Below are 25,437 nucleotides of genomic sequence, written 5' to 3'. Positions count from 1 at the left end.
AGTCCAGAAATTGTTTGATTATCCCCCTTCAGAGATGATGCTCAGTCTGCAAAGCATCTCCGAGCTGCCTGCACGGTGAAGTCCCTGGAAACACCGGCCAGTGGCTTTTAATCCTAATGGAGAGCATTTTGATTGTAGCTTTAGACCGAAGAGAAGTGTCACCTGTATTTTAGATTTCTTTCGGTTGTACAAAGGCTTTCATTTCCCCTACAGGTTTATAAAAATGAATGTACGTGGGCTTCTGTCTCGCTGGCAGTAATTATCCACGCCTGGTCTTTTTTCTACAGCAGGTCTGTGCAGGAAGTACTGTTTTCCCTTCCAGTAGATCGCACTGATGGATGCAAAGCACGTTTGCATGCACAGTCTGGTTTCACTTGAATGTGCAAATTCTGTCATCTCTGTTTACTTTTAATACTGCAAGTTGAAGTAATTCCTAGCACAGATTTAGGATCTAGCTCTGACCTCTTAGAAAATGTAGCTCTTAGAATAGCATAAACTGTTGTATTTGCTGACTTTCACATGTTCTTAATGTTCACCAATACTTTTCTATGAGAAATATATATAGTCTATCTGTACTTCACCACTAAGGGAAATAAAAATGCAAGCAGTGAGAATGATGATTTCTGACGACGGCTTTCCTGGGACGCTGTGCTTAGACTCACTGGTCCGTCAAGGCACAGTGCTACGTTGTATTCTCTCTCTCTTTTCAGCACAGTAAGAAGCAATGTGAACCAGTAAGGTGTTTGCTCATACACTCAGTTATATTTCGAAGGGAGATGATGTTAGGCAGTATCTCCAAACCTGCTAGTTGACCTGCTTTGTAATTCCATCACATCACAAATTTATAAGCAAATAGGATTTTATTGTCAGAAACTCCAAGTAGAGGGGATCTGACAGCATCATGGGAAATATTTTACCAAATCCGTGTAGTCCTTAAATATTAATGCTAAATGAATGTTGAGGACAGGCTCACTGTTGTACCACAGGCAGCGCTGGGAATCTCAGCCAACATGTAACTCCTGTTACGGGTTTTGCTGGTAAATTTGGGAAATGGTTTCCTTCCTTGAGTGGACCCTGTAACATTTGCCTTGCAGCAGTCAGGCTCAGCGGGTTGCAGAGCCATGCATGGCCATGTCCTGCTGCAAGTGACTGCAGTGGGACAAGTTTTTGTCCTATCGGGTCAAGGTCTCTCAGTTCCTGCTCCTGGTGGTGTGTTGCAGCTCAGCATCGGCCCTGGCTGCTCTCCTGCTTGGACTCTCCTCAGGAGATTTCCTGCTTGGCACCCAGCAGGAAGAGCTGGTGGATCTGATCGTGCCTTTCGTAACCTTCCCTGCCTAAAGCTGTCACTCGCTGTGTGTGCTCTTGATTACAGAACAGGCAGGAAAAAAGCGAACAGAAGTATTTTTGTCTTAGCTCTAAAAAGGCTTTTTGCGGGGGGGACGGGAAGTGTTTCTAATTACACTCTGTGGCTCTGGTGCTGTTTTTTGTCTCCTTCACCCCTCGCCTTGTTCTTACTTAGTTTTAAGGATGGTGATGCTGGCCTGGTACCAGGCTCCTGCACGGCAGATATAGGTAGAAATCTGCCTTCCCACTGCTCAGCTGTGTTTAGCCTTTGACTCAGATACCCAATGCATGGGCAGTGCAGGACGTGAGGGAGCCTTGTTTTCACCAACAGGGCATTCCTTAGTGCAGGCAAATATACACCGAGCCCCATGCTTTTCTGCTGATCGCCCTTAGCAGCTGGGCTTGCATGGCTGAGTTGTGGAAGTGTAGTTACAGCCGCTAAGTGGAAATTCAACGGAGAAGTGGAGGAAGTGTTATTTATATCCAGGGGGTCTGTCCTTTACACAAATATCCAGATGCAATAATGCAAATCTGCTCTGTATACAAGGACCCAGATTGCAGATCAGGCTTGTGGTTTTCCTTTGTGCATTAAGTTGCTGTATCACGCACTATGTTGCTGCCATGGCTTTTGTGGTCTCCTCCTCTGTTCATGGCTCACAGCTCTGCACCAAAGAGGCTCCAAGGTACTTGGGGAGATTAAAAGGATGATTAAAAAATAAGAACAAACCCAGATCTGGCAGTCTTTTAAAAGGGGATTTATTTGTAATCACAGAAAGAGGAAAATGAGGTCCCAACCTGCTGCGCTGCAAAGCGGGAGAGTCATGTTAAGGACTTGAGCTGAATCCTGGTTCTTTTATGATCTTTACCATCTGTAATTAAATATAAGTTTATCTGGGCAGAATGTATCTGCCTGCTTATACTGCATTGAAATATGATACCACATTTTTAGCAAATAAAACTAAAGTGTCTGTATTTTATTATTTCTTGTGTTTGTTTAACTTCACAACTGTGTGAGGTGCTGCAGGAGCATGGTGCAGCAAGAGTATCCCTGAGTGCTGCTCTGGGGTGTCGAGGCACACCAGGGACAGGCCCTGGGAAATCACTGAACTCCCTAGATAAGGTCAAGCTTTGGGATAAGCCCTATACAACAGCAATAAATTGAAAGACTTAACTTTTTTTAAAAAAATAGTTTTCCATTGTAATTTTGACCTGCCTTTATAAAAAATATTAGAAAAGAATAGAAACCTTGCATTAGGAACATGGAAATATCCTTGTCTCTCCATACCATAACTTTCAGGCTGTCTCATGTTAGTCCTTCCTGTCTTTGTATAAGAGGAACACCTTTTTATTCTATTTTTGGCATTTTGGTTGGAAAAATGATTTCTAAAAGGAATAATCATGTAGCATATCTACTGTTGTTCTCACAAGTCTTTGAAGCAAATGAAGGCAGAATAATTTTTTCCTCTGAACATGTTATTGTCCTAACTGAAGCCTGAGTCCATGCCCTGTCCTGCAGCACATGGCGGGGGTACTGGAGGCCTTCACTTGCAATTAATTTGTATATAGAAGAATTATGTAAACAGGTGTAATTATAGCACACAAGCCAGTACTTTTGTCTGTAGTGCCCAAACTATGAGCAAATTCTTGCAATCCTGCCTGAGCTCAGATGCTTGTCCAAAACCTGAAGGGTGCTGTTGGAGCAAAGGGCCATTTGTGCGATGCTCTGCAAAGTGCAGGCAGCCACAGCCACCTGCAAGGGTTTGTAGGGCTGCAGGAGAGTCATCAAGGAGCTATTGGCAGGTTGTGTGCTCAACTTTACTAGTATGCAGCCTCTGTCCTGGTTTTAGCTTCAGCATTTCATGCTCATAAATTTTGTTCAGCCTATTTAGTAATTTCTTATTAAGAATAATTTATCGATGGGTATTGGGTGAACATCTTCAGGTGCGACGAGGCTGCGCAAAGCAAGCAGAGACACAGTGCTTTTTGCCATGTCCCATTTGCAGGCAGTGATTTAGCTCCCTACCCCCTTTTTGTGCTGCCTCTCCTCAACAATACAGATCACTTTTCTAATGTAGTCCTGGAAGACCAGTCAAGTATGTACTTTCTAATTATTACAGCTGCCAAGAAAATAGAAACTTGTATTGATATTAGAGGGAGAGGTGCATGAAGAGTCTGGCTTTCTGCCTTGTAACCTTTGGGAAGGGGATGAGAGGTGGCTCCAGATGGTCTTTGTGCTGGTCTGCAGCTGCAGGAGTGTAGGAGCAGGACTGGGCAGAGGCAGCGCCTGTTTGGATGCAGCAGCTGCTTTACTGCCTGACCCTCTCACCTGTGAAATGCCTTTGAACCCCTCTTCAGTTGTTGCCTTCTTGCGTCGTTATGAGAGCCCACCTTCTGAGGGAATTACAATGAGATAATGGCAGTAATCAGAACTGGACACTTCATTACCTGTCAGGTGGCTTACAGACCTGGATACTTGTTTTTTTCCCCTGGAAGTGGAATATGATGATTTAAGACTTCATCAATTCAAAATGCTTGGTGCTAAGGTGCTGATTCAGCTACCAGCAATGAGGCTGGCATTTCGTACGTGGCCAGCAAGAAGGGCAGTGATGGGTGCTAGGAAACTGGGAGTCTGCCTGTTTTCAACCGCATTTCTCTGGGCTCTATATAGAGTTGACACTTTCTGGAGTGTTTGGGTTGGTTTTGTTGCAATGGCAGAGTGTAACACTCCCAAACTTTGAAGCGGCACTGGCCTTTGCAGCCTCCCCCAGGAGGTGTCCAACTCAATTGCTGTGTTTGGTCTTTCCGAACTTCTCTGACACATATGCCTGCAGGAGGATGGATGGAAACTTCCTGAAAACAGGAACTGGGGTGGATGCAGGGCTGAAGAGGCGCTGGTGGGTGCTGGCAGTCACCAGGGTGCCCAACTCCTGCAGGTGGTGGGGGGCTAGGAGCCATGTGAGGATCATAACTGCTTTCCAAGCTTGTACAGTTATTTTTTTGGTCAAACCTGTTTCTGGATTGTTTACATCTCTGAGAAAGGGAGAAATTTCTGTGCTGAGCATAGCACAAATGCCCTCTCAGGGCAACACCTGCGTGATGCAGGGCTGGGGTTCAGGCATGCAGAGGCTGCATGGGATCAGCGGCTGTGCTGTACAGGCTGTGAAAAGCAAAAGTCCCCAAAAAAGCAAAAGGCAAAGAAAATGGCATAATTTTTCCCTACCCATCTTGATAATTAAACTTCTCTGAGTTGGGACTTTACCAAACTCAGTGCAGTTTCATTACAGTTCTGGTCTCTAATTGGAGTCTTTGGGGAAAACCATCTGGCATATTCAAAACCATCTCTGTGCTTGACAATGGTATGCACATCTTCCTCTTCTCTTTCTCTCTCACATTGCTGTACAAAGAAGTTCAAGGGTCTTGCATACCCAGAATATTACTTTTGGATTTATTCCTTTTGTATTGGGGGATGCTGTGGGGCCACCCCACAGCCCAGGGATGGGGAAAGCAGCCTTTCCCCTGAAAAACAGATCTTTGGGGCTGCAGACACCAGCTCTGCAGCAGCAGGTTGAAAGAGAGTAAATCGCTTAACGGGCCCTTGCTAATATCTATAAATCATGTGAAGAGTCCAAAAATTTCACTGATCTCATATATTGTAGCTTGTCGCAAGTGCTGTAATACATCATTACGTTGTCTGAATAGCATAAAATAACTCAACAAAGAACTAAAGGCAGGACACATCTGGCATGTCTAGACTGGGAAAATAGGTTACATTTGAAAATGTTAGCTCTTCCCCAGAGTCACTCATGACCAGTTAACATATTTTTGAAAGTATTAAATTGCATTTGCACTAGGAGCAAAATCATGTTTAAATTGCTATTAACTAACACATTTTCAAGTGTGGCCTATTTTTCTTCATTTAAAAGTGGCTGTTATCAGCTGAGCTGTCACCGACATGAGAGGGGATGTATGAAATGTGAAGAGGTAGGAAATGTTAAAGGAGGCTTTTTTATTATCACCAATATTTGGTCTGGGTTAATTTCAACTTTTGGCTGCAGATTCCTATAACCCATTTTACTGAAACCAGTTTGTGCCTCCATTAAAGAAAGGGGTAAGTACGTTGGGGAACGTAGTAAGTGCATCGCTAACACATCTCGCCAAGCAGGTAAGTCTAGGAAGTCTCTGGTGTTGCATCTCTCTGTCCTTCATTGCATCTCTGTGTTTTGATGAAAACCTTTTTGTATTGTTTTGTTGAAAAATTTGCTAGGTGGGAATTACTAAAACTCTTTTCCTGTTCATCCATTGTCCGAATGTGTTCAAGATGTTCAGCCTTATCGTTGCACCCAGCTGGGGCTGGATGCTACCCCTGGGGGACCCGCTGCAGGTGAGCAGGAGCTGCCCTGGCTGGATCCTGGCACACTGGGGTTCCCTGAGTGCTCCTATGGACTCTGCTGAGGGGTCAAAAGCCCTGGGGGAAATCAAAAGGTCTTACACCAACATTTGCAGAGTGGGCTGGAAGTCTGATATATCCAGCCAAAAGTCTTTGCCAGTCAAACCTGAGAAGTGCTTCTCTCTGAAGTGTCAGGGTTTGGGAGCTGGGTGCCTGCTGGCTGCTGGGGCACTCGCTGCCTCGTGGCATTGGGTCGAGACGGACTCTGTGGTGTTAGCTGAGAACAGCATACTACCTAAACCCAGCCTTTACCAGGGTCAAGCGTTCATTTTTTTATCACAAACTGAATTCAGCCCCTGGTTTTACCACCTGATACATGTTAAGATTACAGCTTACCTGCTCTGTGAAAAGAGCGTGGTCATCTCAGCTGACACAGCAATAGTTTTGCTAGTGTGGATTTTAAATAACTATTTGATATATAAACTGGTACTTCCTTATTTTTGCCTTTTTTTCTTGGAGTTGTCCAAGGGGTTAATTTTGCTGTAGGAGCTAGAGATGGGAAATCTGGGAAGAGAATGACCTAAATCAGCAGTGAAGAGTTCAGTAGCTCAGTTTGAACTCATTAGGTAAAGGATAAAAACCCTTTCGGTTATCTTAACAGGAATTGAGAGCTGTCAGAGGATGAAGGATTGCAGGCCTCGCGCATTGCTCCATTGCTCAAATAAACTGAGCAAACTCATCTCATCAAGGGGCTAAAGCTGTCCTGGCCCCATCCATGGGCTCCGCAGCCATGCAGTGCTGCACGTGTCTTGCAGAGCAAACTGTGGGGCATCTCGGCTCTGCTGCATTTGGGATGTTGCATGTTAAATAACCCTTTTTTAATTCCTCTGTTTCAAAATCAGGGTGAAAATTAGTTAAGAATGGATATGCGAGCATGAATTAATCTCAGTCTATCCAATTCTTTTTAAGCAGTATTTTTAGCTGCTGCTCATGGTGATAGTTTTGTGAGTTTATTAATAGTTGGACTGAATTTCTGTGCTCCTCTGCTCAGGACTGGTGGATGAGCAATGGGCTGCTGTGGGGAAGGTTCAGGTGAACTTCTCCCCAGAAAGTGGCAAGAGCCTGTGGAGGTAACAAGATATGAAAATAAGAACAAAACTGAGAGGATTTTGTGGTTTAAGGGGATGAGGCAGCTGACATTTTCAAGTGCTTTAATGAAGACTGTGTTTTGCTCAAAGCTGAGGTATGAATGGCGAGGGCTTTGTGGAAAGAGGCAGAGAAAACCCAGTAAGTAAAAAAAATTTCCTTGGTGCAAACCCCATGGGATCTAGAAGAGGCCAGTGCACAGGCTGGCACAGCTGCTCCGGGGAGACAGCCCAAGTGAGGCTTTTGGGGTGATGCATCGAGCAGCAGCGTTGTACAAACATTCAAGTGAAGCTGGGAAGGGCTGAATAAAGGCACCAGATGGTGTGGTTTGGGGCAGGAGTGGCTGTTGGGCTTGCGTTGCTGTACAGCCTGGCAGCTCCGGGGGTTCAGGCAGCCTGTGAGTCCAGAGAAAGAGGCGGTGTGAAAGGCCAGGCAGGAGTGGAGTCGCTGGCTCTGGGTTTATTACGTCTTGGCCTTTCGGGTTCTTTCCGGAAATCTGCTTCTAAGGGGTATGTTTCAGAGATTTCTTTTGGTTTTGTTTCTTGCCTTTGTGGCTGCCCAGTAAATCCTGACAATTTCTGGAACAGCAGCAGTGTCTGGTCCAGGGGGTCATTGCTGGTGCTCACGCACAGCTCTGTGACAGCTCTGCAGACAGGCTCGCCAGCTCTCACCTACCGTTGCATTTCTGCCAGTTTTTTCAATTGCAGTAGCCCTGGTCAGAGATGTTATACAAGTCCAGTTACAGAATTTGAAAGGTTTTAAAGTTTACACAATGTTATATGTATAGAAGAGCGGCTGCTGTTCTTCATGGCGTTAGGACTTTGACTTGCAGGGCGAGTGGCTGGTGGGCTGCAAAGCAAGGTGGAGCAGTGAGGCTCTGAGCAGCGGCGAGGAGAGGACGGCTGTCCCTCCATGGGGTGCCCTGTGCTTCAAAATGCAGGAGAAGGCTAATCAGACCAGGCAGGTTTTGGTGCAAAGACATGTTCTCATTTTGGGGCTGGCTGTGATGTGCTTGGGCAGGCCTGGGCTGCCAGTGGGAGTCTCAGCAATGCAGATTGCCAGAGAGGGTTCCTCCCACGTGCGCCTATAAATGATCCTCCAGAGCTGGGTATCACGGGCGTGCAGGCAGGCAGGAGAGTTTAGTGATTGAACTTGCTGGCATCTCCCTGCAGCATGGGTGCGTTTGAGACCTGCACGCACAGCGCTCTTGAGCTGTGCTGCTGCGAGCTCTGCTGCATGTGCGGCCACGTGCACTGCCGCATCCCCGCCAAGCCATTGCCGGTAGGACTGCGTCCATCCACGTGTCGCCGTGGCACGCTTTCCCAAACAGGCACATGTGCGCCACAGCTGAGATCGTTTTGCAAGATTGTGGCAACTCAGTTGCGACGGTTTGTTTATTAAAGACAAATTACCTCTGCAGCTCACAGGTATAGGATGTACTTGACTTCACACATATCAAATATATTGCTGTCTTTTGAAAAATAAAGAATTGTTACTCATCATCCATTTAGCCAAGCAGAATCTGACCCAAAATTTCCCTTGTAAACCTTAAAGATTTCCTTGACCCACCCCTTCCAAACAATGCAAAGGACCACCTGGGCCTGATTTGTGACCAATGGCCCCACATTGATGAAGTATGGAAAGCCCCACACTGCAGAATTAAGTGCCCCTTTCTGAGAACTGGCTGATGGCTTTGGTTGATGCAGGGCAGGGTGGGGGAGGGCTGCAATTTTGGCAACTTCATGCACCAACGGGGTAGCAGGGAGGACAAGTGCACATGTCAGCACCATTGTTTGGGGCTGGAAAATGAAAAAGTTGGGAAATTTGGGAACAGGACCTGCAGCGGAGCTGGGGCTTGTGCCTTGGGTGGTGGCTGGCCAAGGCTGTCCCAGGGACAGTTGAGGGATGCCTGTGGTTTGGTGTTGCTGGTGTCAATGCTTGTTGCCATTATAAGACCAGGGCCCTCAGGCACATCTGTGCTAACAGTGCTCAGGTCAGTGAGGCTTAAGTGCTCCAGATATTGATTGCATTATTTTAGTTTCAATTTTTTCTTTTCAAGGCAAAGGGCCTCGAGCAGCCTGCAGCGGGAGGGGGGTGTGCACGGCAGCCCCTGTGCCTCACAAAGCCTTTCTGCAAGGGGTGACCTGCTCCCCCCACTTGCTTTCCCTCTGGAAGAGGGCAGAGGTGAGCAGCTTCCCAGATTAGCATTGCCTCCTCCCCAGTGCTGCACCTGCTCTCATCTGCTCAAAACCTGCAGGAGAGCCTGGAAGTACAACAGTAGATGTGCACAGCACACTTACGCTTCTGAAATCCATTGCGTGGAGGCATTGGCAGCCAAAGACATCCATCCCCTAGTTAGCGAAAGATTTAAATATTGTTGAAAATCTTGAGGAAATCAATAGACATGTTTAATGACCTTCTGCTGAAGGATGGCTTGAGCTATAGCAAGTATTGATAGGGCTGTAGCACTAATAAATGAATGAAAACTGCCACCCCATGCACCTTCTGCAGTTCTGCTTGGAGATGCCGGTGGGACATAACAGCTATTGGTCATGGGAACAACATGCGTTTACTTGCGGCTTCCTACACATCCACTATCCCAAGCTGGCTGCAAGCATCTGGCCGTGGCGGGTGACGTCCTGTCTCCAGCAAAGCTTTGAGGAATTTTATCTCCAGCTTTGGTACCAGGCCAGGGTGTGCTGGGGCTGACGTGTGGGTCTGCCGAGCGTGCAGGACACAGCCCTTGGGAAAATCAAGGAAAGACTTTGCTCTGTTTTGTCACAAACATCAGCAAACATCAGCCTGGGACATATAAACAAAAAAATGCAGTCTCATTTGGGCCAGCGCTGGTGAGGCAGGGCAGAGGCGGGTGTTCTGTCTGAAGGCAGAGGGATGGAGCTGGTAGCCCCAGTGGTCCCTGTCCTCATGTTACGTTGATGCTGCTTCTCTGGGGAAAACACACAGAAACATCTTTGTGTGTCCAGATTTGCAAACTTCTGTTTGCAGTAGGATGTCAAGTCTGCAAAATCTAATAACTATAGATTTTATCCGTCTTCACTGAAATACCACTTTCCTGGATTCCAGATATTTGCTTAAGTTTAATTTGATTTGATTCTTTTTATTATTGATTTGATTCTTTTGAAAGTCAGACAACGATCATCAGAGAAGGAAAACAAATATTTTTGTAAGATTTATATGAACTTGTTAGGCAAAATGCGAGTGAAGTCAGCCACAGTTCCTTTTTTAGCTCTTTTATTCCTTGTTCCGTGTTGTGACAGTGCTGTTCCTTCCGCTTCGCTAAGAATAGTCGAAAGTCTCCCAGGAGCAGGCTCAGACATGTGCTTCCTGGGGCTTCAGAAGAAGAGTCAACTTTGCAGGAGTGTGTGAAGGGGGAAAAAACACCTCCAGCAAGTTGTCTTCGTGTTGTCTTTACTGACCATGACTGTTTTTCTTGTCTGCTACCCTTTCCACTGTATAAAAGAGCTGTGGACTTTAGCTGCAGTTAGGGGATGAATTAAGGCTAAATCCAAAGCTTTCTGTAGCCTATGCAGAGATCTTTTGTATCAATCTGGCTGACTTTTAATACAGGAGCTGAGATGCGCTGCTCCCAGAGGAGCTTTTCCTTGTGTTTCCTTCTCCTGTGCAGACCCCCTGGGAGCAGCGGGGCAGGTGGAGGCACATCCCTGTCCCTGGCTGAGACCCCCTTCCCCGCAGGGCTGGGGCTGGGGCCGGCTGCAGGTGAGCCCTGGTGCTGCAGGCTCCAACACTGTATGAAGCAGTTGTTGTACTGAGGAATAGTGATAGATTCGCAGCAAAGTCCGTAGCTGATGGCAGGGAAAGCAGTGACGTGGAGGGACACAGATGTCTGCATCTGCGCCCTGTGCCACAATGTGTCCCAGACGTGGAGATTGCATCCACACCTTGCCCCGGCCGAAAGCCGAATCCCGCTGACTTGTGACATCCCTGGTGAGTTGTCCTGACCAAGCAAACCCCCATCGGCCACCCCGGGGTCCCCCACCTCCGGCAGCGTGTCGGCTTCTGGCAGGAGCAGCTAAGGCACCCCTGTGTTTAGCTGACACTGGTGGTGAGCGTGGGTGTGCAGAGGGGCTTCAGTCGGGGTCATCTGCTTCAGTATGTTTGCCACGACTCTGCTCAAAGCTGGTGGCAAGCCAATGGTGCTAACATGGCAACATATTTTCTTAAGAGACAATACATACGTTTTTATGCATACAGTAGTATATATAACACACAGTGGTTTCTATCTTACCCAGTTCCTCTGAGTCCCTTTTCAAACAGGACTGTGTTCACCAGCTCTGTTGGGAAGCTGTCTCTACACTGGCCAGGTCCAGGTTATACCTCTGACCAGGAATTGCTGCGCTGCAGCTTGTGAAGGGGTTTTGAATTCAGCAAGTTGCTCACTATCGCAGTTACACGAGTCCAGATAACTCCAGACTGACTTGATCAGAAAATTGCTCTTATTTATTCTTTTATTTGTATTCTACCCTTCAATTTCAAAGGAATTTGCATTTGCTGCAATAGGATGAGGAGCGGGCTCCTTGTCATAGCTCCTCATGAGGACTTCACCACAATTATGAGTGCTTCCACCCCGCACATTTCAGATAGATTGGAAAAGCAGCAATTTCATTATAAGAAATTCAACTCATTCTGACACAACTATTATATTGATTAGATTAAACAACTTTGCATAAGTGTAGTGGCAGCAAATGACAACTTATGCAAGAGGTTAAAATAACCTAATTTTTTTTTCCCACAACTATATTTTGACTGAACTTACAAGATGTTGTCTTCATGGACAATAACCCGAGCTGCTAAGTGCTGCATGCTTACAGCCATACCTGCACTTTATAGGAGAGCACCAGTTATGGGATGCCACCATCTGTACCTTAATTAACCCTGAGTGCACAGACATTTGCAATGGGAAACAACATACAGCAGCAGCTATAAAACCAGTTTTTTGCCTTTGTGAGTATTTGTGAACCAAAGAGGACAGAAGTCATTAATAGTTATTTTCCACCAGCTTTTAGAGCTTAGAACTATCTCATTGAGTGCTGAAGGAAAGATGAGCTCACAATAAGAAACCTCAGCTCTAAACTTGCAAATAGTTGCTGAAAGCAAGGTGAATATTCTTAATGCTTTCTAAGGTCTTAATTTGCAGGACTTTGTTTCAAACACATCTTTTCCCCCAAGTTGTTTTTACTGTAACTTGTCCTGTATCAGGTTTTTTGTTCTTTTTTAGAATATAATTTTTTTTTTTCATCTTTACATTTTAATAATTGGTTTTATACCTTTGTATCTGTCTTCTGCTTCTGGCTACCAATGCCACCGATGTCTGCATTCCTCCGCCTACCCGGTGTACATGCTGAGATGCATCAAAATGTACTGCACATCCTGGTGTTTCTTTTGCCCTTGTGCTAACTCTAAATCATTTCAGTTGATGTAGTTTTCATACCCGTGCTGGCAACAATTAGAGGGGGCTCGATGAAAAAGTCAGTAACGTTAAGAGTGTGGGAGTGGCAAACGTTGCAGCCCTTATTGACCACCATGTAATGGTAGCTTCATCTTTTGGGTGAAAAGACTCCTTGGATAAACCCCAACCTGCGTTTAAGAGAGATGTCACCAAGGAACACCTTTGCTCTTTGCAGATCGCTGGCATTTTCTGGAGGTGAACATTGCAAAAAATTTGATGACGAGCATTTGGCTATATGTACCAGCGGTCCCTGCAGCGGTGTCCTGGTTTTGGCTGGGATAGAGTCAATTTTCTTCCTAGTAGCAGGCATAGTGCTGTTTGGGATTTAGTAGGAGAAGAATGTTGATAACATGCTGATGTTTTTAGTTGTTGCTGAGTACTGCTTGTGCCAGTCAAGGACTTTCCAGCTTCCCATGCTCTGCCAGGTGCACAAGAAACTGGGAGGGGGCACAGCCAGAATAGTTGACCAAAACTGACCAAAGGGCTATTCCATACCATGTGACGTCACGCTCAATATATAAACTGGGGGGGGGTTGGCCGGGGAGCAGCGATCGCTGCTTGGGAACTGTCTGGGTATTGGTCGGTGGGTGGTGAGCAATTGCATTGTGCATCACTTGCTTTGTATATTATTACTACTATTATTATTATATTGTTATTATTATTATTTTACTTTATTTTATTTCAATTATTAAACTGTTCTTATCTCAACCCAGGAGTGTTTCTCACTCTTACTCCTCCGATTCTCTCCGCCATCCCATCGGGGTAGGGGGAGTGAGCGAGCGGCTGCGTGGTGCTTAGTTGCTGGCTGGGGCTAAACCACGACAAGCGGGGAGGGTGGGAGGCGGTACCCTGCACACCCAAGCATTGCCCTCTCTGAGCAGCTGAAAAATGAATCGTGCTGCAGGTTCAGCTGCTGAGCCCAGCAGTGCCTTGTCATTAACCCTCAGGATCAGCAGCAGAAGTTGTGGTGTTGCCGGTGGCTGTTGTCCCTATTTCAGCTTCCTGAGAGTCACTGTCAATATTTTGCATTGAAAATGCATTTCTGCAGCCTGCTTTTTAACAGCTGAAGCTGTTGATGTTTGCTATGGCATGCAATGCAGAATGTGCCAAGAGTGGCGCACGGATGGTTTTCTTATAAAAAAGCAAACAAAAGCAAGTTTAAAAACAGTGGCAAGTTTGAGATTTTGCTCAATTATTTTTAAAGGTTCTTTCCTGAAACACCCCCTCAGGAGTCAATTCTCGTTACATATTCATGGACTTTTCCCAACTGCTGTGAGATCGCTGGAAGGAAAGAAGAAATGCTGTTAGCTGCTGGATACGTCCCCCTTTGCTGAATGAGAGCCAGCATCCAGGAGGTTTTCCAGGCATTTCCCAGAGGAGGTGGGAGGGAGGCATCTCCCTGACTTGCAGGAGAAATTGCAATGCTTTCCATTGCCCAACTCAACCCAGCACAAATCCCCCAAGAACGTGATCTTCTGCGAAAAGCACAGCGGCTTTCTGCAGACGTCTGCTCTCCCCCCGCTCCATAATGCATCATTAAATCAGCAAGTACTTGACATAATTGGATCCCAGTATATAGCCGAAGTTTGTGGTGCCACTGCAGTACAAATAAACATCTTCACCACAGCTGTGGGGCTTACAAGATAAAAATGTGCGTGTCTCCTAAGAAAAATGTGGGAGAGCTTGTGCACTGTCAGGTGATTCGTGCTACAATGGTATCTGGAACGCATCCTTTTTTGCTGCTGATTTACTGCTTTTTTTTTAAAAAAAAGCAAAATAAAACTAAAGCTGGCTGGTGGCAGTACAACAGCGGTGCTGCTAGGAAGAGGTCTGGGACTCAGTATTGCTGAGTCAGCATTTGCCTGTTGTGGGTGATGACTGGTAGCAGGTACTGCTCGATGTGGGGTAAGTGCGGCTGCTGCATCCTCAGACCCTGGTGCCAGCAATGCATGGCAGGGAGCAACCTGCAGCAGTGAAGAGAACAGCCAGTCAGCCAAAGGGAGTGCAAAAGTAAAACATACAAATTGGGAAAGAAAGCCACAATGTATTAATTAGCAGCTGGTCTGGAAAGCTAGTATTTCAGAAATGCTGTTTTCTCTTATTAATCTTGACACAGCTGTTTGAAGGTTATCTGGAAAGGGGATAAGTGATTTTCCTGAAAGCAGGTTTTGTGTTTCATCATTTCTTTAAAGCATGTTATTGCAATTACCATTTACCTAATGAACTCTTCAAATTTAATTAGCATAATCGGTGCCAATTTTGTGAAGAAAGATTCATCCTGCTGTAATAAAAGTTTAGATGAAATTTGCTCCTACTCTGCAGAGGCCTGGGCTGGCAAACGGCTTCTGGGGACGCTCCCCAGCAGGACTAAGAACTGGTTTTGCATGAGCTTTTCCCTTCGCATTGCCGACGGTTTGCCAGGGCAGCAGCCCAGGTCTAGGGGTGGTCAAGCCATGCCAGACATGGGGAACAGCCCAGCTAAGTTGCTTCAGTATGAGCAAAGCATCGTATTGTGTCGGCTTGGTTGCTGGCACTGAAAATATGAATGAGAATGAGTTTGAAACATAAATATCTATGTGGAGAGAGACCTGTCCTTGTGACACTGTGATCAGACGAGGACACACATCTACCTGTGTTTGACAGTCACGGAGAGTTGGTGTGATCTGGTCCTGCTCTGGATTGGTCTATGTTGGAGTCAAGTGTGAAACGCAAATGCTCTTGCCTCTGCCTGTGTCCTGATCACAGGAGCTTTCCTCTTCAATTCAGCCACCTGGAGAATTTGCAATAATGTAAGTTTTGAACCCTTCTCTCCCCAAAAGTGGCATGTTATCTACTCATAAAAATATGTCGTGGAGGTTCTGGCCAACATACAGATGGAGAAATTAAATGTACGACAAACATCCTTTACAACTGGCATATAGGAGCTGATAAAGTACTTCCAGCTGGGTTTGAAAGAAAAGATTTAAAAGCTGCTGGGTGAGGGGTTGCCTGGCAGGATCAGTCAGCGACAGCAGCAAAATCAGTTTTTCCAGTAGGAGATTGCAATGCAGAGGCAGGCCACCTTGCAGTCCTGCCCTGCCCCTCATGGGTGGTCTGGGGGACCCAAAATGGATTTGCCAGCATTTTTTCCCCCAAAAGTACTTTTTTCCCCAAAAAGTATTGCAAAGTTTGAGGGAAGTTTTGCTGGAACAGATGCCCAGCTGCAGCCGCTCTGCAAGCAGCGAGGCTTTCTGTGATACTGCTTTAATGAGAAAAGCTGTTCTGCAGCCAAAGCCTCACTTCAGAGCATCAGTATTTTGAATATTTCTCTTAAATGAATTTGACTTTGTTCATTTTACTAATATAATACAACGCAGAAGAGCATATGTTGTTGCAAAACAAGCTGCGTCCCAGAGGGCTGCCCGTAGGTGCTGCAGAATGCCACATGCGTTGGCATGCCTTACTCACACTGCAGAAGCATTCCTTCTCCATTGAATAAATTCTTCTCGGTATTTGCTTAAGCAGTCATAGAGATGACACCCTTCTGCTAAAGAAGTCATTAATTTAACGGAAAGCATTGAGACCCTGGCTCTGGCGTCCAGTGGGAAACTCAGGAGGGTGTTGCAGAGTCAGGATTCACACCCAGGTGCTGGTGCAGCAGCATGTGGGACTAGTTATGCTCCATAAACGTGGGTCAGGTCTGTTTGTCCTCTCTCTTCCTGACAAGAGTAATGACTGGGGTCCATTTTAAAAAATGAATTATCATTGCTTGGGCTTTACTAGCCATAGTTTTCACATCTCCTGCTATTCAAGTAGTCAGCTCCTGAGCTGCTTTTCCTCTTCTCAGTCTCTTTGCATGAATGGTTAAATTTATGTGAAGCAAAACAGGAAAATGTGAGATTCCAGACATCACATCAACAAATTAAGAGGAGACTGTCTTGCTTCTGCTGTACAATGGTCTCTTCGTTCCCCGAGTTCAGTGTCTCCCTTTCATGGGCTTCTCAACAGGAGATGTGCTCTGGGAAGACAAGGCTTCCTCTGCAGCAAGTCTTTTATGTAGGAGTCTCCCTTCCATCAGGAACCATACGTCAGGAGATGTAATACCCTATGGGGACTGTTTTTCACTATTATTGAATAAAGAGGCACAGTGTTACGTGGAATGTCAGCCCAAATCTTGGGAATCATTACAATCATTACATGTTTCTGTGACCTGCATATAACCCATGCAAACATGATAAATACATTCTTCCAGTTCCCAGTGACATTCCCATCAGCGGTGGCCCAGGGTCCCCGGTCCTTTCCCCAGGCTTAGGGATCTCCATGCAGGTTTCAGCCCCATGGTCCCTGTGGTACCAGCCAGTCCGTCCATGGCGGAAGATCCCTCCCAACATGAACAGCATTAGGAAAATGGATGCCTCTATGTTTATCTGTTGGATTTTGCTGGAGCCACTTGGAGCAGCTCCTCGCTCCTCCCCGTAACCATCGCTGGGAAGGGACACGCTCGCCTTGTGCATCCGTCCGGCGCGTTGCATCCCCTGCCTGCCCCTGCGGTGAAGCTCTCCCAGGGCAGAGCAGCACAGGGGAAACCAAATCCCCTCCCGGCAGCGTGGGGTACCAAACCCTTGGTGCCTGGCTGTGCTCAGAGCAGGGACTCTGCCTCTGGGAGTGTCGGCCTGGCTCCCAGGTGCCAGCAAATGTTGCTTTACTCCATGTTTCATTAAATCTACCTGGTCCTGATTTTCCTTGGCACCTCTGGAGAGAGCTGCTGTCCTAATGAAGTGGGAAGGGTGAGTTCCCTCGTCCCTTGGCTCTGGCACGGCTGCTCTCCCTGTGGGTTGCAGAGTGGGTTTGTTTCTGTTTGGTGGCACAAAAAGCCAAGTGTCAGAGTTGAACACGTGTGTAATCAGTGTAACGATGGGGCTGGCTGGGATTTGATGTTTTGGTTAACCTTGGCAGGCCCTGTTATAAAAATCTATACGTCCGTCTAAAAATTTCGTTCTCATTCCAGTGCCCTGATGAAACTCTTAATTTGTGTAGTTACATTGCCGAGAAGCAGTTAACGTGTTAAGAGCTATTGATGGCTCACTGAGGCCGGTACTGGTGCGGGTGCTGCAGGAGGTTGTGGTGCAGGATGAGACCCCGGTGGGGACAGGGTCAGCCCTAATACCCCCAGGGTGGGCAGTAGTTCGTTAAGCATCGTCGGCCCTGTCAGAGGGCTGAGCCATGTCAGGTGTTTGGCAGGCGGGCTGTGCCGTGGCCACAGTGATGCTGGTCCTGGTTAATCTGGCGTGAGGGGTGAGGAGGGTGGTGGGTGTGTGTGTGACACCTTCATGGCTTTTCCAGGAATGCACTGGGAATGCATCGGCATCTTCCCTTGGAAGCCATCACTTCCCAGGTCCTGCAGGATTCAAACAGATACTTGCCCCAGAGAAATGTAAGCACCTTGTCCTGAGGTGCTTCAGCCGTTGGTTTTTTTTTTTTAAATTACTCTTCTGTTGTCTCTTTGCATGCAATTAAAGCAGAATAAGCCCCTTGTGCTGTAGGTTATAAAACAGAGGCTTGTAGCTTCCAAAATTGTTAGTAAAACTTAATATTCCAGGAACGTGGAAGATCTGTGGATGGAAATCAATATTTCATGTTCTTCCTTCAGTATACACGTGCTGAGTGATGTTGATTGGGAGGGAATGAAGGGCAGCAGCCTGGTCCTCCTCCTGCCTTTCCCTTTGCTGTGTTCCCACCCCAGCAGCCGGGCTCCCTCGGCAGCTTTTCGGGAGAGCCCCGCCTCCCCTGGTGCAGCGGAGCAGCAGATCACCTCTGTCCATCTTTCCTTGTACAATCTGGAAATAACGGAGATGAGAACCATTTAAAAACAAAAAATGGTAATGAGCGTGGCCAGAGCTGAGCGCTGAAAATGAGCTTGTCTCTGCTCTGTACAAAATTAAATTCCCGGTGGAAGTGATTAGCAATATTGCTAATAATTTACTGTGCTGTATTTCAATATACCAGGCGGCTCCAGAAGTGCATTTCCTGAATAAATTAATGCCCAAGGGCTAATTCTGCTGTCCTTTGTAATGGTTTCACACCCATCTCTCCCCTGCAGTGGCCATCCCTGGCTCACTGCTGGGGAGAGCACAGATGCCAGCCCAGCAGCGCCAGGCTCCTGTGGGGATTTTGTCCCCTCTCTTTGGTGCCCACAGCAGCGTGTTCTTCTGGGATGAAGAGCTCCTCTGTGCAGATATGTACAGTTTCGCCAAAGTCTTCAGCATCCTGAGATGCCACACCTCCCGTGCCATTCGGGGGGAGGGTGTCAGGAGGGAAAGCAGCCAGGCATTGCCTCAGAGTTGCAGATCTCCGTCTACCCAGTCCCAGCCCCAGCCCCAGGAACTGCTGCTGCTCGTCTTCATGGGGTTTATACGTATGCGTAGAAATAAGCGTGAGGTACAGAATAGCTGAAGCGTTAAAAATGAAATTAGTAAGATGCTTATCCTCACAAACAGACAATAGTACCTGCTGTTTCTATCTGGTATGCTTACATGTTTAATCCCCTAGCATCCTTGCTGGAGGTGACTGCCTTGCCCTTCCTTTTGAAGTATTTGCAGACTACAGAGACTGGGAGCTGCTTGAATCCCGTACACAGGGGATTGCACAGCTGGATAATGAGAGGCAAAACAAGACCACAATACCACAGAAGAAATTTTAAAACTTTTTATTATGCTTTGTGTCATAGATCTGAAGCAGTGCTTGGGATCTATAAAAATGGCAGTAAGAGAGGAGAGAAGAGCTGGACCATGCCTCCTGGCTCCCCAAGGATGGGGGTCCTCGCACCCCATCCTTCTCAACACTCTGACCACCAGGCCAGGGACTGGGTTTGCTTTCCCAGCAGTGCATTTGTGTGCAGCTCCACAGCCGTCACTCACACCAGCTGCAGCTCACAGGTATCAGCCTTTTTCAGACTAGAGATGCTGGAAGCTGTAATCTCTGTATTTAAACACACAATAAGAACATTTAAGGCTTTTTGCAGTGTAGGTAGCATTTAATTCCACCTTCTTCACCTTCCTGTTTTGACTGATAGTAATTTATTTTTGTTTATTCATAATTATTATTATATTTTTGTTTATAATAAGCCAGCTCTTCATCTCAGGTCTCTCAGCAAAGCTGCCTGAGGTCGTGCCTGTGCTTGGGAGAATCCCACCTCCAGCCCCTGCCAGTGCCTCCAGTTTCTGTGGTAACAGCACGTCTCCACGGTTTCCACTTCGATATGCTAAAAAAGTTATTAATAACAGCGGAACTTCTTTCATATGATTTTTCATTTGAATGATGCCAGGTTTAGAGTTAAATTGGCCAGGTATTTTGCTTGCCCTAAATTCAAGCTGGTGTTAATGGCAGACAAAGCTGCCAGTAATTAGGAGTGGTGCCGCTGGGACCCACCACGGCCGGGGGCAGTTCCCGGGCTCTGCCCGTGTCTGCAGGGAGGCCACGGAAACCTTTGCTTGCTGCTACTTGTAATCGTTCTGATTTCTGATATTAGTGTGCAGGCAGATCACAATGCCTGCAGGCTGGTCAGAGCAGGTTTGCTGCTCTTCATGGAAATATTTGTAGGCTTTGGGGCTCTACTGGATTCTTACAAATTGCTGCAGCTGACTGCAGAGCCCTGTGCTGCCTGCACCAACCTTCAGATTCTGCTCTCCACAGTCTGTTGTTTGAACCGGTGTTACACAAAAGCAATAAAATTAGTTTATTCATCCTAATAGCCCTTTATTTTGTTGGCTGGATACAGTTAGAAAAGCTGTATTTTTCTTCTGTGATCTGATTTTTCTGTGATCTGGTTTTATTTCTGCTGTAAGTGGTTTATAATTGGTAATGGGCAGCTTTGCTTTTCCCATCACGTGAGGCTGAAAGCTTTCTTTACAGACTTCAGCATGCACTTACTATTCAGCTCTGTTCTCTTCCTCTTCTCTCATTTTAAGGAGAAAATTCATCTCAGGAGTGAGGAACTCCTGCAGGCAGCCGGCCAGCTGAAAATGGCCTCCATGGAAATCCATTGCCCTTCAGTTTGGACGTGGCTGCGCCGAGTGGCTCAGCTGAAGCATCCCATCCAGCTCTGCATGCACAGCCACTCGCTCCATGAACGGTGCAGATATTTTACTAGTCTTTGAGGAAAAAACTCTGAAAAGCTTTGCTGCTCAAGCGGGATGATGTGTGTTGTTAGAGCAGGGCGTTCGGTGTGCGGGCAGAGGAGGCTTGGCAGAAGATAGACCGAGAAGCCAATGTGAGCATAACCATGAACTGACACTATCCAACTGTGAAATATGTTAAATTAAGCTTACGGGGTGAAGAAGTTCAATTTTTTTTTTCTAGAGCAATAGTTCCTTTAAGGTTCCTGAGGAATACTTATCTGCAGCAGTGACCCCTTTCACATGCCATGTGTGAGCACTAAAGCCATCATGGATTTTCAGAGCAGGGACAGCAGGAGCCTGCACTGTGATTTCAGACTGGTGGAAGCAAACTCCAGCAAGCCCAGGCAGCCAGTGCCAGTGTCCCCCCGCCAGTGGCATGGCTGGCAGGTTCGTTCGCTGGGCTGCCAGCAGCTGCCATGCCTGGCCATGGATTTGCTGCTTTACTCGTGGTCTCAGGGATGCAAAACTGCTAAGAGATTAAATGGACCTTGAACATGCCCTGTATGCTAGGTGGGTTCAGGCTGGACTGTCTGGTCTACGGGATGCTCAGCTTCCAGCTAGAGAGTCTGATTTTAGAGGTTATGCTGGTTTTGCCATCTGAGAACATGAGACAGCAAGATGAGGTATTCAATGCATTTGTTTAGTTTAGGTCATCAATGAATTTAGAGAGATCTCAATATAATTTTTAGGAATAAAGTAATTTTTAGGATGAATCTATAATGCTTTATACTGCAGCCTCATATGTTCTACTTGATTTCAAGTGAAACCCACATAATTTGGTTTCTACTTAATGAAGTTATAAAGTCTTATTGCAAATTAGTAAAAGATCCGTTTATTCTGTTTTGGAGTTTACTAGAAAAAAAGCAGCTGCAGTCAAAGGGTGCAGCAGAGCAGACTTTAGGTGATAAAGCAGAACTCATGGGGCATCAATGGGAAAGCAACAGAGATACCAGAGAAGGGAGCCCAAGGGGCTGCAGGGGCAGACCCTGTTCTTTACTTTTGTCTTTCCTGCAGTTCAGCCGTGGCTGCTGGGGCCAAGTTCTGTGGCTGCTGTACCTGCTCACCAGTTCTTCCTCCCAAAATGGAGAAAGCGGGATCTGGCCCACTGCTGACTCCAGGGGTGTACATCAGAAATGCTGCGGGACCCGGCTAGACCATGGCAGGGTGTTTGGGTGGGGTGCAGCAGCGGGGAGGGGGCTGTGAACTCCAGCATAGGCAATATCAGCGTGGGAGTGAAGAAGGGAGAAAAACACATTTCAGTTGTGCACTGTGCTGGGAACTTGCAGCTCCAAGGTCGCTGGGACTTCGTTGTCCTGGCATAAAGTAAGGCAAACCCCTCCCTGAGGTATGTTTATAAGTACAGATATGCAATATATATACAAGAAATATACAGGAATGCAGTAAGTCTGTGTGCCTTATGTGTCAACCCCAGGGAGCCCCCACAGCACTGCCCATGCCCTGGGGATGGCCCAGAGTGCACTCGCATCTGGAAAAACATGTGCATAAGTAAATGGGATGAGTGAGGAATTATCTGCATGCTCCCACTATATTCCCTAATATCAAAAGCTTTTTGAACCCTCAGCAGCAGCAGCAGCAATAGCAGAGCCATGGATGCCTCTGTGGCCCCATGTGTTTCCTGTGCACTGTGGGGTCCCTGACAGCCCCAGGGACCCGGCATGTGCAGCTCTGATGAACCATCCTTTTGCACCTTTTCACCATGAATATTCACCATCTCTCTAATGACCGTTTCAGCACCCTGCAGCCAAAGGGCTGAGGAGGGTTGCAGATTAGCAGAGCCATGTGCGGGCACTGCGGGGTGTCTGTGTGGGAGGACAACCCTGCCATCCCCATCCCCACCCCTGGGAGGGAAAATCAACCTGTGAAGCCTTGGGGGTTTAACTGATAAAGCCATTGAGCCTCTATGCCACAGTGGGAAAAATAATACAGAAAAACAGAAAAATGCAGTGCAGGGGTTCATCTTTGCTGTCAGGTGCAAGGTCAGACCAGGCTTGGTATTTCCTCCAACTTCACCCCACATGGGGACACTCCCTCATGCAGCTGCCCTTGTTAGTGGAGGTAATTAGTTTTAAAGTGAAAATAACTTATGAATTCTATTGTCGCAGCCTTATAGCTTGAAAGGTCTACTTTAAAATGCAACAGCTGTATTCCCATCTTTTTTTTTTTTAAGAAAATGATTGTTAGCTCAAAATTAATATATTCTACTGTTAAACAATCTGTTTAAAATAAGCAGTAGACCTGACTGCTACACTTCAACCCTCCAACATGGCGTTGGCCTTTATAATGTGCCAAGTTTGCTCAGGAGAGAAAGCTGGCAGTATTTTCCACCCAAAATGATCCACTGGCTTCTTGGGACCACTTATGTATTCAGATTAAGGGAGGGAGGCCGAAGTCTGTCTATATAAATGTCATCTAAAGCCTGCTTAATGGAATTAGCAGGAGTAAGTCAGTGGAACTCCACTGAAGTCAATTGAGTTGCTCCCACTTAATTGGTGAATTTGTCATCAAATACTTAATTTGCTCTATAGAGAGATGGAAACATACTATATATTCTGTATGCTAAGAATAGTCTACGTGTTAGTCTCTCATCATTAATAAAACTCAAAAAAGAATTGTGTGCAGCCTGAAAAGCCCGTAGTGAAGATAGTTAGTAAGTATTAATTGGTGAAGAAGGTGCTCCGCAGCTCATGTTATGCCGGATGCTCTGGTCCCAACATGGAGGAGCCTTGCGGATCCCCGGCTGCCTGCCGGTTTCTGTGGGAACCGAGAGCAGGTTCAGGGCTGTGTAGTCACAACCTGCCTGGTTTTACTTGTCTCCTTGGCAGAGGGATGTGGTTGGGAGCTGCCTGTGCACCCACCTGACTCTTTTCTCTGTTGCAACAGCTGTTGCCAATATGAATTTTCATGTGAGCGTACAAAGCCGGTGTCAGAGCATGGAGAACTGTGCCCACCTGTTCTGCTAAACGGCAAGTTTGATTCTGCTGGCAGCTGGGAGACCCACATCCCATGAGATGCTGCTGCTGGGGGCTGTGCACAGAGCTGCTGCTGGCAGCGCCGGTCCCTGCGGCCAGACCCAGGCGGGGGCAGGATGCCTGCGGCTGCTCCTCTGCCAGTGCCATGCAGGGACAGAAATGACCCTGCTGTTAGCTGTCCTCTAACAGTCGCACAGCGGTAGTGAGTCCAAGTCACCCAAGGCTGCAGGTGCTCTGCCCATGAGCGTGTGGGGCTGTGCATGATTCTGGTTGTTATACATGATACAGTGCCCTCTTATCATGCTGCCTGTGGGCCTTTCTGATTTTCTCTTTCTTACCTGGACAAACGCATCAAGGAAGACACAGATAATTTTGTTTTTATGAGTTTCTTGAAAGAGAAGCTGTTTCAGGTACTCTGAAGAAGCAGCTGCTGAGGGGTCCTCCATTGGCCCAGGCTCTTGTGGAGATGCACCTGCAGCTTGGTTTGTGTGGGACCAACCCAGGGGAAAGCAGACCTCATTCCTTCTGCCCAGAGAACTGCTTGTTTGGGTTTCTTCCTTTATTTGTTTATTTGGATTTGTATTTTTACTATTGTAAACAGTAGTATTGTGAATGGCCTGGAGTCAATTTAATGCTTCAATGCTAAGGTCGCTTCTTCTTATTGCAGATTCAGTTCTGAAGAACGGAAGGGCTAGCAACATTGAGGCACATTTGGACATTGAGCCGAAGTGGTTGAGGTGCCACGAACAACTGCGGAAAGCAGCAGGTGTGAGAGAGCTGCTGATGTTTTACGTGAGAAGCACCTTTTATTTGTACAGACAGGAAGACTAGAGTTTGAGCCAGAGAGGCCAAGGGATAGAATAGCTGAAGGGTCTGACAGTGCTTTCCCCGGCTCAACAGCAGTCGTGGGAGGAGAGCTGTTGCCCTCTGCGACCCTCCTCCCGAGCCTCACCACTGCTGAAACCACAGCTCAAAAACTCACAATGAAGGGACTCTTTGGCAAGACTGTGGGGCAGAGAAAATCAGGGCAAAAAAATGGAGGCATAATTAAAAATTAGGAGCTGGACTTCAGAAAAGAAGATTAAGGTATTAGACTAAGGCAAAAGCTGTGGCGACTACACAACAGCACTTAATTTTCTTCCCCAGGTCAGACTGAATGCCTGACTTCTGGCCATTTGATGATGTTTTTGAGATTGCTGTGTGGGTCGGTACAAAGCGTCTGCCTGCTTTCTCCTGTTCAGCCTGGTATTATCATCTCACAGTGATTACATTTTCACAAAATGAGACAGAATAAAAATATGCTTTTTTTGCAAGCATCAATATTTCCATGGGGTTAAATTGGCAGTTCCCTTATTTTGAAGCAAGAATGTCAATGTTTCTAAGCCTGACTTGTCAGCCTTCCCCTTGGCCGGATAATAATAGACTTATTGATCATTACTCAGAAAAAAGAAGTAAAGGAACTTTGTCTTTCTATGGAAAGCCAGAATTTGACCTGGTGGGTTGTGAGAGGAAGACTCTGTGCTCCCTCTCTTAGCTAATACATGTTAGGCATTAAGATCTATTTAATTATTTCAGGCTTCCACAGCAAGATGTTTATATTTTAATGTTCTACTCTGTGCAAATTCAGCTGCTCTGTTTTACAGCAGGGTTCATGTTGAAACTGTTGTTTAAAATAAACCACGGTGCAGGCTGGACCGTCATTTGGGAGCGTGCAACCTGGCTGTTCTCACTCTGCCCTGGCCCAGGGATGAAGGACTTGCGGGTGTCTTTGGGACCAACTCAAGGCAAGCGGCTGCTTCAGCTCCATTGCTCCGGAGGTTGGTTGGGTCTGGGCTTGCAGGTCCGCCTGTCTTGGGATGGTGATCACGGCATGTGTGAGGCTGACGTCCAATGGATGGGCTGAGCCGGTAGCTGATGGGCACGGTG

This window comes from Pelecanus crispus, chromosome 5 (genome assembly GCF_030463565.1).
Source record: "Pelecanus crispus isolate bPelCri1 chromosome 5, bPelCri1.pri, whole genome shotgun sequence".
Classification (NCBI taxonomy): Eukaryota; Metazoa; Chordata; class Aves; order Pelecaniformes; family Pelecanidae; genus Pelecanus; species Pelecanus crispus.
Note: the sequence above shows the minus strand (reverse complement) of the source record.